Genomic DNA, 15,569 nt, shown 5'->3' with positions numbered 1-15,569 from the left:
GCATGGCCAGGTCTGTCACAGCAATATTCCAGTCCCTGCTACCAACTTCTGTCTTAGGGTTTTACTGCTGTGAACAGACACCATGCCCAAGGCAAGTCTTATAGCAACAACATTTAATTGGGGCTGGCTTACAGATTCAGAGGTTCAGTCTATTATCATCAAGGTGGGAACATGGTATGGTGCAGGAGGAGCTGAGAGTTCTACATCTTCATCTGAAGACTGCTAGCAGAATACTGACTTCCAGGCAGCTAGGATAAGGTCTTAAAGCTCACACTGACAGTGACGCCTACTCCAGTAAATCCATGCCTCGAAATAGTGTCACTTCCTGGACCAAGCATATACAAATCATTACACTGTGCTATAGTCTTTCCTGTTATGTAAAATATTCCACATTTTTAAGAAGTTAATTTTTTTCTTGTCTATTTCCAATATCATGTTTTGTGATTTACAGCTATGCTAAGTTATACCTGGAATCCCTCATATCTGACAGTCGACAATCTCTTCTTTCAGAATGATCTGCCAGTATGATTCCATATTACTACTAACAGTAGAATCAGTGTATTTCCTTCTCCATTAATTCTGCAGTATCTGCAACATCATGTCTGTACCTCAGCTCTGGGCTTTTAAAACCATATAGCATCTACCAAAGCAGTTACTTTTCACAACTTTCTTTCCACTGGAATCCTGTGATTTAATAAACCTCACTGTCTAAGTCCCTACTTTACCTACATTGCAAAGACTTTCTTTAATCAAGGCACAGTTCAGACAATGTTCCTTCTCTGATCACTTTATATTCTTCAGAAGTTGTATCATTTTTTTCTAGAACCAAGAAATACTTACTTTTCTTTGCCCTAAAACAAACACACCCTTGTTTCATGATGCTCAAATGGCACATGCACACATACCTAAGCTAGCTTGCTTTCTCTCTCTGTCTCTCTCTGTCTCTCCCTCCCTCCCTCCCTTCTTCCTTCCTTCCTTCCTTCCTTCCTTCCTTCCTTCCTTCCTTCCTTCCTTTTTGAGTTTTATTTTTGCAATTCTTCTTCTTTCATCTTCAAACAACTATTATTTAACTGGTCCATAAGCAGTCCTTCTGCTGTCTCTCTTTATATCTTTTCAGTGGTAGAAAAGGTCTATAAAAATTTTCAACAATTACACACATGTATAGAATGCTTTATGATCATAGCTAGTCACCATTACCTTCTTTCCCTTCCAGTCTCCTCATTTCCCTTCTTAAAAACTGGTCCTACTCTCATCCCTATCTTTTTTTTTTGTTTTTAATTGTTTTTCTGCATCTTGCCCAGTCAGCTGAGTGTCTTTGTGATGGTGATGGTCATGTCCCACACAGAAAACAAAGATTCTTAGTGTCCATCTTCATCTGTCAACACTTGAACTCTCTCTATCCCCTCTTGCGTGATGTTCTGTAGCCTTAGAAGGAGTGATGTAGATGTCTCCATTAGTATTAAGCACTTAAGACTTACTTATTCTTGACACTTTAATCACTTGTAAAACTCCATAATAACTGTTCATTGTTCACTGACAACACTTCTGACTATTAAATATTAATATTTGGAAGTCAGTTTCATCAATTATCTATTTAGCAAAACAATGAAAGTGTGAGAATTGTCCCTTAGGCTGTGACATTTTCAAGTCATAAGTTTTGGGCCAGGTTTATAGTACCTGGTATGTATTCTTGTCCATGGAGCAGGTCTCAAAACCAGTCCAGAGCAGAACATTTGTATAAGCTGTTCTCGAGGTATAGGTAGAAAAGATAGAAATCATGCTATCAAGCTCATACAGCTTTGTAAAACTATCATCTGATACTTGTAGAATTAATACTTTTTATTAGCGGAATTCTGGCCCCTTTATTTCTGTGAGAACATGCTTGTTTACTTTACGTCAGTCATCTCTCAGTTTTCTATTGTTCCTGTAATGTCTCAAATCTTAAACATGACCCAAGGAACCTGTGTGGGGCATCAGAACTGAAGCCACCTTTTCTTAGGTTTCAAACATGTGTCTTTCCAACAGTGCCCATCAGAGAAAACCAAAACCAATCAGAATGGAGAGTCTTGGAACCCCATCCAAAGGAAAATTGTAAGAGCCAGAATGTCACCGAGTTTGCTTTAAGATATCTCCTAGGAGGCTACATCTATAAGGTCTCAAAAATATTACTTCCCAAACATGAACTAAGCAAGGATAACACCAACAGACATTTCAAAAGAGTTAAGGAAAACTACATGAGGCCTAAACTGTACTAGCAAACAAACAAACAAAAAACAAAAAACAAAATGATAACAACAAAAAACTTCAGACAACTAAGGAATGTTGAAAGTGGGAGAAGTAGTCTTCATCAGGGAAGAGCACATCAGTTGGTTATCTACTACCAAATGGTTATAGCAACTAACAAACAAACAAACAAAAAACCATACAAGTACTACACAGAGTGAGCAGGTTATATCCCTAAATATATAAAATATATATATATATATATATATATATATATATATATATATGCATATATGCATACAATAGCAATTAATTAAAAAAAATGGAGCATGAATGTGACTCAGAACAAAGATGTGTATATGGTGTTGGGAAACCCTGTCCATCATTACTGGATAGCACCATGAGCTCAGTGCAAAACGGAGGACATCCTTTTCCATCGGGGCTTCCTCTTCTCTGTCTGACTTTATCTGGGAGACTGACTCCATACCCTCTACCTGAGAAATGTTGCATAGTCCTTGGTGAAATTACAGGTTCAACTTCCTTTCTCAGGGATAAGAACCTGCTCAGTAAGCACCTGGAATGCCTTTCCTTGCAAATGAGGCATTTCCATTACCTCAAGCCTCAGCTACTCCCATGCCTGGCATCTGGGAAAAAATGGAGCAGAGACTGGAGGAAAGGCTATCCAGAGGCCGCCCTACAGTGTAATCCATTCCAAATACCACACCCTAATATTCTTGCTGATGCCAAGAAATGTTTGCAGACAAGAGCCTGGTATGGCTGTTCTCTGAGAGCCTTTGCCAGCACCTGACTAAGACAGATGCAGATACTCACAGCCAACCATTGGACTGAACCCGAGGACCCCAATGGAAGAGTTAGGGGAAGGGCTGAAGGAGCTGAAGGGATTGCAACCTCATAGGTTAGTATCAACTAACCAGACCTCTCAGAACTCTCAGGGACTAAACCACCAATCAAAGAGCCATGGGCTGGTCCATGGTTCCTGCTACAATATGTAGCAGAGAAAATTGCTTTATATTACATCAGTGGGAGGTGAGGTGCTTGGTTCTGTGGGGGCATGATGCCCCAGAGAAGGGGGATGCTAAAGGAATGAGTTGTGTTTGTAGGGGAGGACCCTCTTAGAGGTGAATGGGGGGGGGCAGGGAATGGGGTGTTCATGGAGTGGAGACCTGGAAGTAGAATAACATTTGAAATGTTAACAAATAAAATAATTAATAATTTTAAAAAACCAACCCTCAGCCAGATTATATTTACTTGAAAAACCCTTCCCTATTCTCCAAAGTTTATATAGCCATTGTTCTCTCTGAATAAAACATATGGACAATCTGTTTCACTGAACATGATCCTGAGAGCTATTTCACTAAATGCTGATTAAAATGCTGATTAAAATACTCTAAGAAGGCCACTGTGCCACCCCCACCCCCATTCACAGTCAAACAGAGATCCTGCTGACCCTACCCCTTCTGGGATCTATTTCATCCTTTCCCACCTGGTGTGCAGTGAGATCTGGACACCCCAGGTTGGAAGCAGAACTCAGAACCACAATATGAGAGGGACTGAATGGAGGAGAGGGGAGGGGGGAATGTAATTCTGTAAAAATTAAAAGTTAAAAAAATGAATCTACCCTTGTCATTTTTGAGGACTACGGACGTGAGACTACAAGAATAAGCACATTTCTCAAATGGAGTCAATGTAAGGAGTGAGAAATAAGCAAGTTGTCGCTCTGTAACATTGAGAGCGAATAATAGCAAAGCAAGACAAAGCTTTGAGCAGGTTTGCTAACTTTTCCAGTATTCCTAAAGCTATAACATAGAATAAAATCATAAGAATTTTTTATAAGTACTACTCAATTTTTTATGTGTGTCATTAAGTCTTCATTTTATTTTGAAGTAGGCTTTCATGACAATGAATGAGAAACCTATATATTCTGCTTACTATTTAAAAACAAACAAACAAAATATGCATATGCTGCTATGCTTGATTCTTTCAACCCAGCAGCCCCAGTCTATTCTATCCATTCTCTCAGACTTTCTTTAGCTTTTTGCCCTGTTTGCATTTGAACTTAACAATAGTTCTACCCAGTGTTTGGAAACAATGACACAGCCCTGTTCTCAACACAGAAGGAAAGGAGGAAAGACAATCTACATTTCACACTCCACTGTGTTCAGGCTGCTCTGTGTGATTAATGATAATGGCCACTTGCCCAAGTACAAACTCAATTCACAAATGGGATTCAGAAACAACTTATGATAAATGTGAAAAATATATTCTTCTTCTTCTTTTGTGGTATATACCTTTTTTTATATACATAAAGTGAAAGGCATTTTTAAATTCCATTTGTACATAATAATGCATGAAATTACAGCTTTGGTAATGCTGTATGTATTGAAAGGAAGTGGATTGATTTAACCAACCAAAGTATGTGGCCATTCTTTTTCCGGAACCATGAAAGTTATGTTTGTTTATACCTTTCAACCAACTGGTTTTTTTCCAAAGGAAATATTATATGTTGCACATTTAGGACTTCTTCCTGGTGATTTGGTTTAATACGAAAGAAAAAAGTTTGTAATTTCCATCCTGGGATATACTCCCCTACTTCTTCATATAGAGTTTATGATGATGAGTTTTAGAATTGAAAGGTTAACTGGGTCGAAGAGGAAGTTATCAGTGAAGAATTGGGTCCCTCTGGGAGTGTCACGTTTCTTTAAGTCTTTTAAATTGTGCCTTGCCTCCTCTTGGTGAAGAGCTTTCTCTCTGTGACTTATTTTTGTGTATGATAGATGTTTCAGGCTCTCAGCGAGGCAATGGAGAATTCAGTTACCAATGTTTGATATGCATCTGATTGTTCCTCTAATAAACTAAATGTAATTAAAAATAGAGCAGGGCCATTGCATTTTAATATCTTGGAGGCTTCCCTGTGGAAGAGTCAGCAAACAAGAAGAGAATGTGAGGATTCAGCTCCCAGGCACCTGCCAGGCTAGCTTCCTCAGGATTAACAGCGTTGCACCAGGTTATTAGAGGAAACATAAATACTTTTGAGGCTGTGTGGGTAGTTACGATATCACGTTTTATTATCTTCTCCTAAAATGGAATTACTCATTGTAATTGCTTGCCAGTCACAGGCCAACAAACATGCCAGAAGCAATCCTACATTTTTTGGGGAGAGAGGGTTATAAAATGGCAACTGACCTAGAGAATGCTTTTAAGGACACACGATTGCATATTTGTAATTATCATAACTTGAGGTTTTATGACACTTTACATCTTCGAGGGTGGCTTAGATAGGCACATCCTTGCACCATGCAATTTGAAGTGAGCATAGCAGCTACTAAAATTCCCATGTGAACAAGAAAATGTGAAGATGCTAAGTGCAGTGCTCAAGAGTCTTGCAACTAGTGAATGCAAAGTTCAGACTGACCTACAACTTTCCGAATCCTTCACAGCCCGTTCCTTCTGCTGTTCCATGCAGCCCTGCTGAAATTCAACAGCAGTCCCAGAGCAAGTACTACTCCTAGGAGGATACTGGGAAAAGACTTCCCAAAGACTTTAAAATCCCCTCACAGAAGTAAAACAAACTGCAATACTATTTAACAAGTGGTCTCGGGGAAATCAGGGGATGTGAAGTCAGGTCTATGAGAGTTGAATGAAATTGAGGAGTTACTTTCTCTACGAGTGGAAGGGAAAATGATGCATGAGGAGAGGGTCAGGACATTGAACAGAGGTGTGTAGCCATGGGTGATGGGGAATGGGCTAGCCACCAGAAAGTCCCGGATGCCAGGAAAGCAAAAGGCTCCCAGGACCCAACCGGGATGACATTAGCTGAAATACCCCACAAAGGTGAAAGAGAACCTGTAGAGAAAATATCCAGAGGTTAGGCATGGCCCCCGGTTGAGAGTTGGGGCCACCCACCTTTCTCAAAAATTTTTAACCCAGAATTTCTTCTGTCTAAAGGAAATGCAGGAACAAAGAGTGGAACAGAGACTGAAGGAAAGGCCTTCCAGAGACTGCCCTACCTGGGGATCCATCCCACATGCAGACAACAAACTCTTACACTTGCTGATGCCAAGAAATACTTGCTGACAGAAGCCTGATATGGTTGTCTTCTGAGAGGCTCTGACAGAGTCTTACGGATACAGATGTGGATGCTTGCAGCCAACCATCGGACTGAGCAAGAGGATTCAGGGGAAGGATTGAAGAAGCTGAAGGGGTTTGCAACCCCAGAGGAAGAACAGCGATATCAACCAACCAGAACCCTCCCCCCCCCCCCCCAGAGCTCCCAGAGACTAAACCACCAACCAAAGAATTCACATGGAGGCACTCAAGGCTCCAGCTGCATATGTAGCAGAGGATGGCCTTGTCTGGCATCAATGGGAGGGGACGCTCTGGGTCCTCTGAAGGCTTGATGCCCCAGTATAAGAAAATGCTAGGGCAGTGTGGAGGAGTGGCTAGGTGGGTGGGGGCACACCCTTGTGGAGGCAGTGGAATGGGGAGGTGAAATGAGGGGTTTTTCGAAGGGAAATCAGGAAGGGGATAATATTTGAAATGTAAATAAACAAAATAACCAATGGGGGAAAAAAAGAAAAAGAGATATCTTTTGATTCTGATGCTGTTACCAACCATTTCTAAACTAACGCTGGATGGGGTAATTTAGTTACACTAAGCAACTCTGTATATGGCCAGGAGAAAGGGAGTCCTTTAGTTGCATGCTTTTAAATCTCTTTGAAGTAAGCAGGAAACATGAAGTGTTTCAGATAGACTTGTAGATGTTGCACTTTGCCAGACAAAAATGAATATTCTGGCTGACATTAAAATTGTAACTAGATAGTACAGAAAGGCTCACTATGTGTCAGCTATCACTGTTTTACACTTAAATCCTAGACAATCTAGAGGGAAAGAATTCATTATGGTCCAGTTACTCCAAGAAAATTTCTGGCAAAAAAAAAGTCATCTCATACTACCATGAATATAATAAAACATTTTCTGTCCTACAGCCCTATTCTTCCTCAATTGCATGGTAAAACCAGGGTTAGGAGTTTCTATCAGTTTTGTCTCATTAACTATGATGGAAATTAATCTGAACATTAATAACATTTATTTTAAATTTTACTGTTTTTTTTTTAAATGATCTTGGAAGTTGATGCTTTTCAGACATTTCTAAATCACTTATACTGTTAAAGACTGAACAGTTTAGTTCTATAGGGTTTTTTTTTGACCCATTAGCAGAATGGTAGGTAACATAACTCAAAGTCTAAATTTTCAGATTTCCCTTTGCCTCTTTGTTTTGTCCAAGCCATAGCCTGGGAAATCCATAGTAAACATCATTTGCCCTTAGAATTGTCTATCTCCAGACCAAAAGCCATGCTAAGAGTTCTGCTCCCTGATGTCAGATCCATGCTATATATCTTTTGGCCCAACAGCTACACCTTCATCACCTCTGCAGGCATCTTCCCCAGGGAACAGCAGAATGATCTATACCCGGAAGAGTTTGTATCTCCAACAGATCAGGATAAGAATCCATGTTCTTACACCAGAATCACACTTCCCTGACAAATAAAATGGCCATTTCTCTTCCATCTCCACATTCTCTCCCATTTTTGCTCAGTCTGTTGTGAATGCCTCTGCTAAATTCTTGCAGTGGACAACACTTAGCTGGTGACTCCACCTCCACCCTAGCCATCACTCCCTTAGCATGGCTGTATTTTAAATGGAAAGATTTCCTTTCTGAACATCTTTTATCCTTAAAGACAAACTCTCTTCAATAAAATAGATTTTTCACTTAAAATGACTCACTACACTTGTGAGCCAAAGAATGACATCGAGAGAGCCATGTTTTAGAGAAGAAGAAAAAGACTCAAATCAACAGTGTTATAAGTGCTAGCTTTAAATAGTCTCCTAGCCCCCTTTTCTTTTTTTTAAAGTCTGATGTGTGCATTTGGTTTGTGTACATGTAGAAAGAGTTTGTGTGTGTATGGAGGTGTATACAGTGCAGAGAATCATGTACTACATGAAGAGGGCAAAGGACTATGTTCTCCATCGTCCTCCATTGTTTTCTGCCTTATTCCCATGAGAGTCTATGATTGAATCTGAAGCTTGCTGTGTCTGCTAGACTACCTGGGTAGAGAGTGCCAGAAATCCGTATGGGTCTGTCTGTCAACAGTGGAGTCACAGACATACACAGTCATGACCTGCTTTTATACTGGTAGGGAAGATTTGAGTGTAACATGTACTTCCCCACTGGACCAATGATCTGTCTCTTCTCCCTTTTTTTTTTTTTTTTCAATGACAAATGTATATTCTAGGTTAGTCATGAATAACAGACTGTTGCTTTGTGTTTATTTTCTGACTGCTGTAATTTCATGTCACCTCTCTTTCAACTATATACCAGGAAGCAGTGAACAATAATACTGATCCAGAACCCTGTAGCTATTGCTATAAAAATAGTACCAAGCATGCATAAAGATGCCACTTCTTAAATCTGCTATCAAATAATGTATGTATTTTCAAAGTCACCATCATGGGCCTAACTATATGATTTCTGGTTAAGATTACTAGGAGAACTTCACATGAAGTTTTCAGAAATGTTCAGGGGGAAGGGAACCCAAGTACCCATTGTGTAAAGTGGCAGTCTTTAGTCTAAAACACAGTGCCCTCAACTTTCTGATTCATATTGGTCCTTGCTAGCAGTGATCAAGGCTTTATGTTTTATGTTTCAAAGCAAGCATTTTGTGGTAGGGGTCATTATTTTGATTGAAACAATGGACTGACTCACCAAGTTCTATTGGCATATTCTGCTCTTTCTGTTTTCTAGGACAGTAGTATTGGTGCGCACCTATAACCCCAGCCCAGGAGAAGTGGACACAGGAGGATATTAAGTTTACGAGAAACTTGGGCCACATAGTGAGATAACTGGTTGTCTCTTAGAGATTGCCCAGGGCTCCAGACATGATGTCTGGTGAGTTTTTATTATGTGCTTGTTCAGTTTTCATTAGAAACTCAGTTTCATCCAAGCCAGAATCCTTAAATGCTCTGGATCTGAACTTTAACCTATATGTGGGAGAAGGAATAAACAAGCATGCACTATATGCCAGAAAAATTTAGCACTTGTTAGTGTGAGTCAAGTTTTCATTGATTATTACTCTAGGCAACCAAATTAGAATCTAATGTGCTTTTATTTTTCTTGCTTATATTTTGCTTTTAAATCTTTCTGTTACATATTCTTAATAAACAATTGTATAAATATGTGCATGTGTGGGCTGAGCTTTGAATTTGTGTAATAGTCTAAAGGAAGCCAGAGCAGCAGTCTCTAACAAAGCAAGTACACTAACAGATGGAGCACACGGTATGAAATTAGAGACTAACTAGCAGGAGGGTTTGCTTTAATGATCCATCTGGAATCCAGGGGTCAAGATCATCAATTTTGACACATACACAGGACCACAGCCTCACTTCACATTTGAGTTCTAAGGTGACTTTGTTGTTTAAACCTTTGTTATAAAAAAAAAGTATTGAGAAAGTAAACAGTGCAGGTTCTATGAATTACACACATGGCTGTATATCATTGTGACTTATAAAGAAACAACATATTATGGATATGGATATCATATTATGAATATCAGTGGCTAATCACATTAATAGTCTTAATTATATTAAGACTATTATATTAAAATATAATATAATATTATATTATTGCCCATTATATTAAAAAAACTGGAAAACAAATTTATTAGGCTAGAATTATACAATAAAGTGAACACCACACTAACACCAAATTCTGATGTTTTCAAGACAAAGGCATGCATCTTTTCTCACATACTTTCAGTGAATGAATGAACTTAGTTCTTATAATTCTTATATTTTTGGTGGCTCAGTTCTGTAGAGCATGGAAGAATTTGTCTAGGCTGTTGGTTGCTGAGGTAGAGCAAACAAACAGTGCCCTCTGTTAGCGATGCTGCTCCAATCAAGCAGTGCGCCACTTTGCGTGGCAAAAGGAATTTTCAGACCCCATTCTTAAGGTTAAGGGTCTTACAGTCAGATTATCATCATTTGGTCAGATAGAACCAATGTTATCACCAGTTGTGTTGAGAGAGTACGAGAGCAATGCAACTGTCAGAGAAGTCAGACAATGGTACCCGATGTCTGATACAGAAAAACAATCAGAGATGTGCTGCTAGCTTCAATAAAAGAGCATTAGTGGTCCACAAACCAAATAAAGTAAGTGTCTCTGTTAAACATGGTAATACTTTCTTCTTTAAGCACACAGAAGGACCAGTCCTCCACTGCACAGAACAAAACCTTGTACTGTACTGTTGTTCACATTCTAAATTCATTGTATGCTTTTTCTTTTGTGCAATAATTTTCAAATCTGTATATGTTTTAAAATCAAGATATTAAGTATTTTTGTATTAAATTTCTATCCTTTAGAGAACGGGGTAATTATACTCACTTAGATCTCTTATTCATCAATTCCTAATATTTATTAAGTAACTATTATCACCACTGATTATTAGGTTTTGCTTTTATTAACTTCAAAATCTAGTGTGGAATATCAGAAAATATGATTAAAATCTAAGGTAAAGCTAATATTAGATAGTAGAAAAAGACAGTAACACATTTCCATTATCCAGTGTGGTATTCTGGCATTTATTTAAAGAATATGTTATGTTTAAGAAAAAGTCTTATGAAAAATTCACAATTCTCTCTTGCAATATCTGAGGTTTCTTCTCTGCTAATATATTTTTTAATAAAAAAAATTGCTTATTTCAGATTAAGACAAAGTTTCAATTCTCTTTCAGGTACGATTGCATTTATCTGCCCCACCTCTGTTTTTGCAATATAATTTTGAAAGAATTCTCTACTTGTAGAGAAACTTTCCAAATTGTTGTATATTTACATACACTATATACAGTAGAAATTTGTATTTTAGAGACAAATTTCATGGAAACATTACACTTTTGCTTATATGAATGCAGGTTTACATATGAATAAATGGGACCTCTTTCCTATGCATCTAAAAAAAACCAACCAACAAACAAAAACACAACCTGTTTTTAGAAAGGCAAAGAATTGTACATATGTATAAGGAAGGACTTAGGAAACAATCTATTAGGTGTGGCAGTAGTTGACTAATCTGCTCTAACCTCCTAGGCAGCAGCTCCAGTTCCTTGCTACCTGTCCCAATGTTCTGGATTCTCAAATGAAACGAAACACCCACCCAACAGCTCTCTAGGTTCATAAATGAAACACACACACACACACACACACACACACACACAGAGTCTTATATTTAATATGCTTTAAACAGCTCAATGGCAGGGCCACTCCAAAGTTTTCACATTGCTAATGCCTCCCCACCAATACTCCTGAGGTTTTTGTTTGTTTGTTTGTTTGTTTTTTGTTTTTTTTTTCCCAGCATGACAGTTGGCTTTCTTTTTCTCCCAATTGCCTTGACCATGAATCTTAAAGTCCTGCATGTGTTTCCCTGCCCAGCCATTGTCTGCTGGCAAGACAGAGCCAACACTGTGTAAGGACACTGGCTCAGGCCCATTGTTTCGAAGAAAAATGAATATGCGGGACCATGTACATGAGAAGGGAGAGAGAAAGCAGACTCTGTGTTTGCATGTGCAAGTATGTTTTGGAAATGGAGCTCTTAAAATTTTTAGAAAATTAGTTGAAAAACTATAGACATTAGAGAAACATAATGGTAAGTACCTGGGTGTTTATTTCTGTTTTAGTCGATTCAGGCAGCTATAACATAAATACCATAGGAAATGTGATTTCATTCTCCCACTGTCCAAGAATGTAAAAAGTTCAAGATTAGTGGACCATCAGATTTGGTAACAAGTGGAGGCCAATATTCTGGTTTGTGGGTGTTTGGCCTCCTCCCATGTCATCACATGAAAGCAGGGATAGGAAATGTGTGGGATCCCTTTTGCTAAGGGACTAACTACATTCATAAAAGCTCCACCACATGACCCTGTCACCTTCTAAAAACCCCACTCCCACCATCACACTGGGGATTAAGTTTTAACATGCTTTTTTGAAGGATACAAACATTCAGTTCATAATAGAAAAGCTCAAGAATAACTTATGATCATACAAATGTAAGCACATTATAAATCTTAATTGCCAGAATGTATAGGTAATGTCATAGCCTTTGGTAGTGAGAAGTGAGAGTGTTACTTTCATATCCTTGGAACTGTGCAATAATTCACAAGACTGCACTAATAAACAGAGAAGTGTTTCTGGCAACTAACCACGTCCTCACTTTCTCAGCTCTTGTGGTATCACAGAATCCAGGGACCAAGCTCTATTGTGACTTTATCTGGCATGGCCATCTGTGTATCTGTCAAAAGCCCCAGGAGGAGGGTCTGGCTTTCTTAACGTCCATGTACCATCTCCTTTATTGATCTGGAGAATATTTCAGAGCTGTTTCTGATGGCCCTAAGATTCTTTAGATTCTAGAAGCTTAAAAATAATCCTTTTAATTAGTTTCTCATTTCTTTAACAGTAGCTCTTCATTTGCTTCCTCTTCCTGCTTTCTACAATCTATAGCCAACTGCATCTACATGAGATATCAACACAGACTAACTGTAGTCTCTGAGCTGAGCAACACAAAAGACACTGAGCCACAAAAGCTGTCAAAGCCTCAGCAGGACCCTCCTTCCCACCCCAACCAGAGGCTGTTGCAGTAAAATGTACCACAGGGTTTGTCAAAATGGCAGCTCCTGTTAAATGGCAGCACTACAACATCTTCTCAACCTGCAGCTGTCATGGGACCTTTCAACCTCAGCCTACAGCTTTCATCATTGGAGGAGCTGTCCCACAGGAGCTGTCCACAGTGGCAGCACCTCTTCTCCAGTTTCCTCCGCCCCCAGCAGCTCCACAGGGATGGCTCCTCAGCAAAAACAACTTGCAGCTGGGAAGGATTCCCACCCTAACCCATGGGCTGTTGAAAAAGGAGGGGTGCTGAAAAAAATGTCACCAATCTTTGAGTAGCAAAATCCACCAATCCGTGAGCTTCCACACAAAACCTCACCAATCCTAAGCAGGAAACCTACCAATCGCTGAGCTATCCCAAGCTCAGGACTTGAAATCCTACCAATTGTCACTCTGGAAATCTGCCCTGAGCAGTTCTGCCACCTCAAAAATTCTATATAAGCACTGCCTTCTTGTCCAATTTCCTGCTGTCCACTCCTTGAGTAGAGAACAGCCCTTATTGCATTCGTCCCTCCATACCCTGGACTCTCCAATAAATCTCTTTCATAAGATTTTCTGCCTGGCATGGCTCTCTTGTAAGAAGTTAAGAAAAAAAGAGAGAGAGAGAGAGAGAGAGAGAGAGAGAGAGAGAGAGAGAGAGAGAGAGAGAGAAGCAGTGAGAGAAGGAGCAGAGCTGAGGCTCCTGAGCTCCTAGGCTCAGCTGGGGCTAGCTTCCCCTGGCTGCTGCAATGCCTCTGCTGGGGAAGTTTCCTCTCAGAGGCATGTGGCTCCTGGATTATACCCTACCTTAGAGCTGCAAGTTTCCTGAGCTCCCGTGTCTCAGGATGCCCTTCCACTAAGATACTGTTCCACCTCAAAGCTCTGTGGTTCTTAGGCTGTGTGTCAGGATGGTCTTCCACTGGGACACCTTATTCCCTCTCAGCTGTATGGTTTCTGGGCTTCTGAGTCCCAGGATACCCTCCCATCCAAGCAGAAACAGTTACACTAATTCCTTCAATGATCTACTGCCCACAGACTTCTTCAGGTCATGCATGTCATCTCTTTCTCTCGTGTGTGTATGTGTGTGTGTGTGTGTACATATGCACATGTGTGTGTGTTCTATATGCAGACACAAATGTATTATAGGCCAGAGGTCAGCCACGAGTGAAATTCTTCGGGAACAATGGACCTGATTTTTGGGCCAGAGTCTCTCATTGGCTCATAACTCACCTTCCAGGCTAGTCTAAGTGATGGTCCCTGTCAGGAATCTCTTTGACTCTACTGCCTAAGCTCTGGGATTACAAGTATTGCCACTACATCCAATTACTTTCACATGGGTTCTGGGAAACAAACACAGATTTTGTGTTTGCAAGGTGAGCACTTTACCAACTGATCTATCTTTGCAACCCCGAGTATTCTAATGGAGAAAGAAATGTGGAAGGTTTGCATCAGAAATAAAAGACAAACTATTCTATGATGGTGCAAACATTAAGGTAGTACGTTCTCAGTTTCCCTTGATTTCTTCACTTTCTCAGAAACAAAAACAAAAGAAGACATTCAAATCTGATGAGTTGTTAATTATGTAAGACAACTATAAAAATGCGTTTTCATCTAAGATGAAGCTCACGCATACCCGCTCACTGAGCTCAGTATGTGGCACTGTGAAAATTTATTTCTAGTGCTTTTCTAAAACATATTTGAGGCAAAAATACCCTTTCAGTAGAATAAAAAGGTCTTATTCCATTAACATTTTCTTTCCTGTCTGAAATAGTATTGAATTCATTATAAGCACCCAGGTAAATTGCTATACCCCAAATGATGAATATCTGAAGTACTTTTTTTCCACATTATTTCCTTGTAAATGGACCATTAATGGAAGAAGGTTTCAGTAGAGAATTATCAATGGAAGACTTCAAAGGCTTTTATTGGGAGAATGATTAGTGACTACTTAGGTTAAAAAAAAATCTGTAGTGTTCTCTTCCCATATGTGTACACCTTTCTTTAATGTAAGCCTGTGTGCCTCACCAAACTTTATAGTGTATTTTAGGGTTGTTCCATTTAGTATGTGGCTAAACATTAAGCAGTATTATGTGGCTCATATATTAAAGCTGAGTCTCAGGGAAACCCTTCTTTATGATAAAATATGAGAATTTTTCCAAGTTAAAATCCAAATAGATGACTGATAAAATGTACAAATATAATCATAAAAATGCATTTGCAGATAGTGAGAGGACATGTTTAGCTCAAGAAGGGTGAGTGAAATTAACAAAATGGTCCTCAAACAGAAGGCTAGCTTAAAGACTAGTAATGGTAGTTCTCAGGGAGGCTGATCTGTGGGAGGCAGTACATTAGAACAGCTGGAGTATAGAGAGTTACATTATAAGAAGTGAGGTCATAGAATGAAGGTCAATATTTTAAAAGAAGCATAGGAATTACACAGATTTCTAACTTAGACATCCAAAGTTAGTTTTTCTATCTAATGAAAAGTTTACTGTTCCTTTAACAGGACTTCAGAAGAGGACCTGAAAGCAGTGGTGGTCTATGCAGAAATTGCTGATCTTGGGCAAGAAATTGTCCTTTCTACAGGAACATAGAAGTGGAAATACCACTTTGTTTTTACTTTTTTCAGAGAAGTT

The sequence above is a fragment of the Arvicanthis niloticus genome, chromosome 3 (assembly GCF_011762505.2).
Source record: "Arvicanthis niloticus isolate mArvNil1 chromosome 3, mArvNil1.pat.X, whole genome shotgun sequence".
NCBI lineage: Eukaryota > Metazoa > Chordata > Mammalia > Rodentia > Muridae > Arvicanthis > Arvicanthis niloticus.
The sequence above is the reverse complement of the archived record's forward strand: the minus strand, read 5'-3'. Positions refer to the sequence as shown.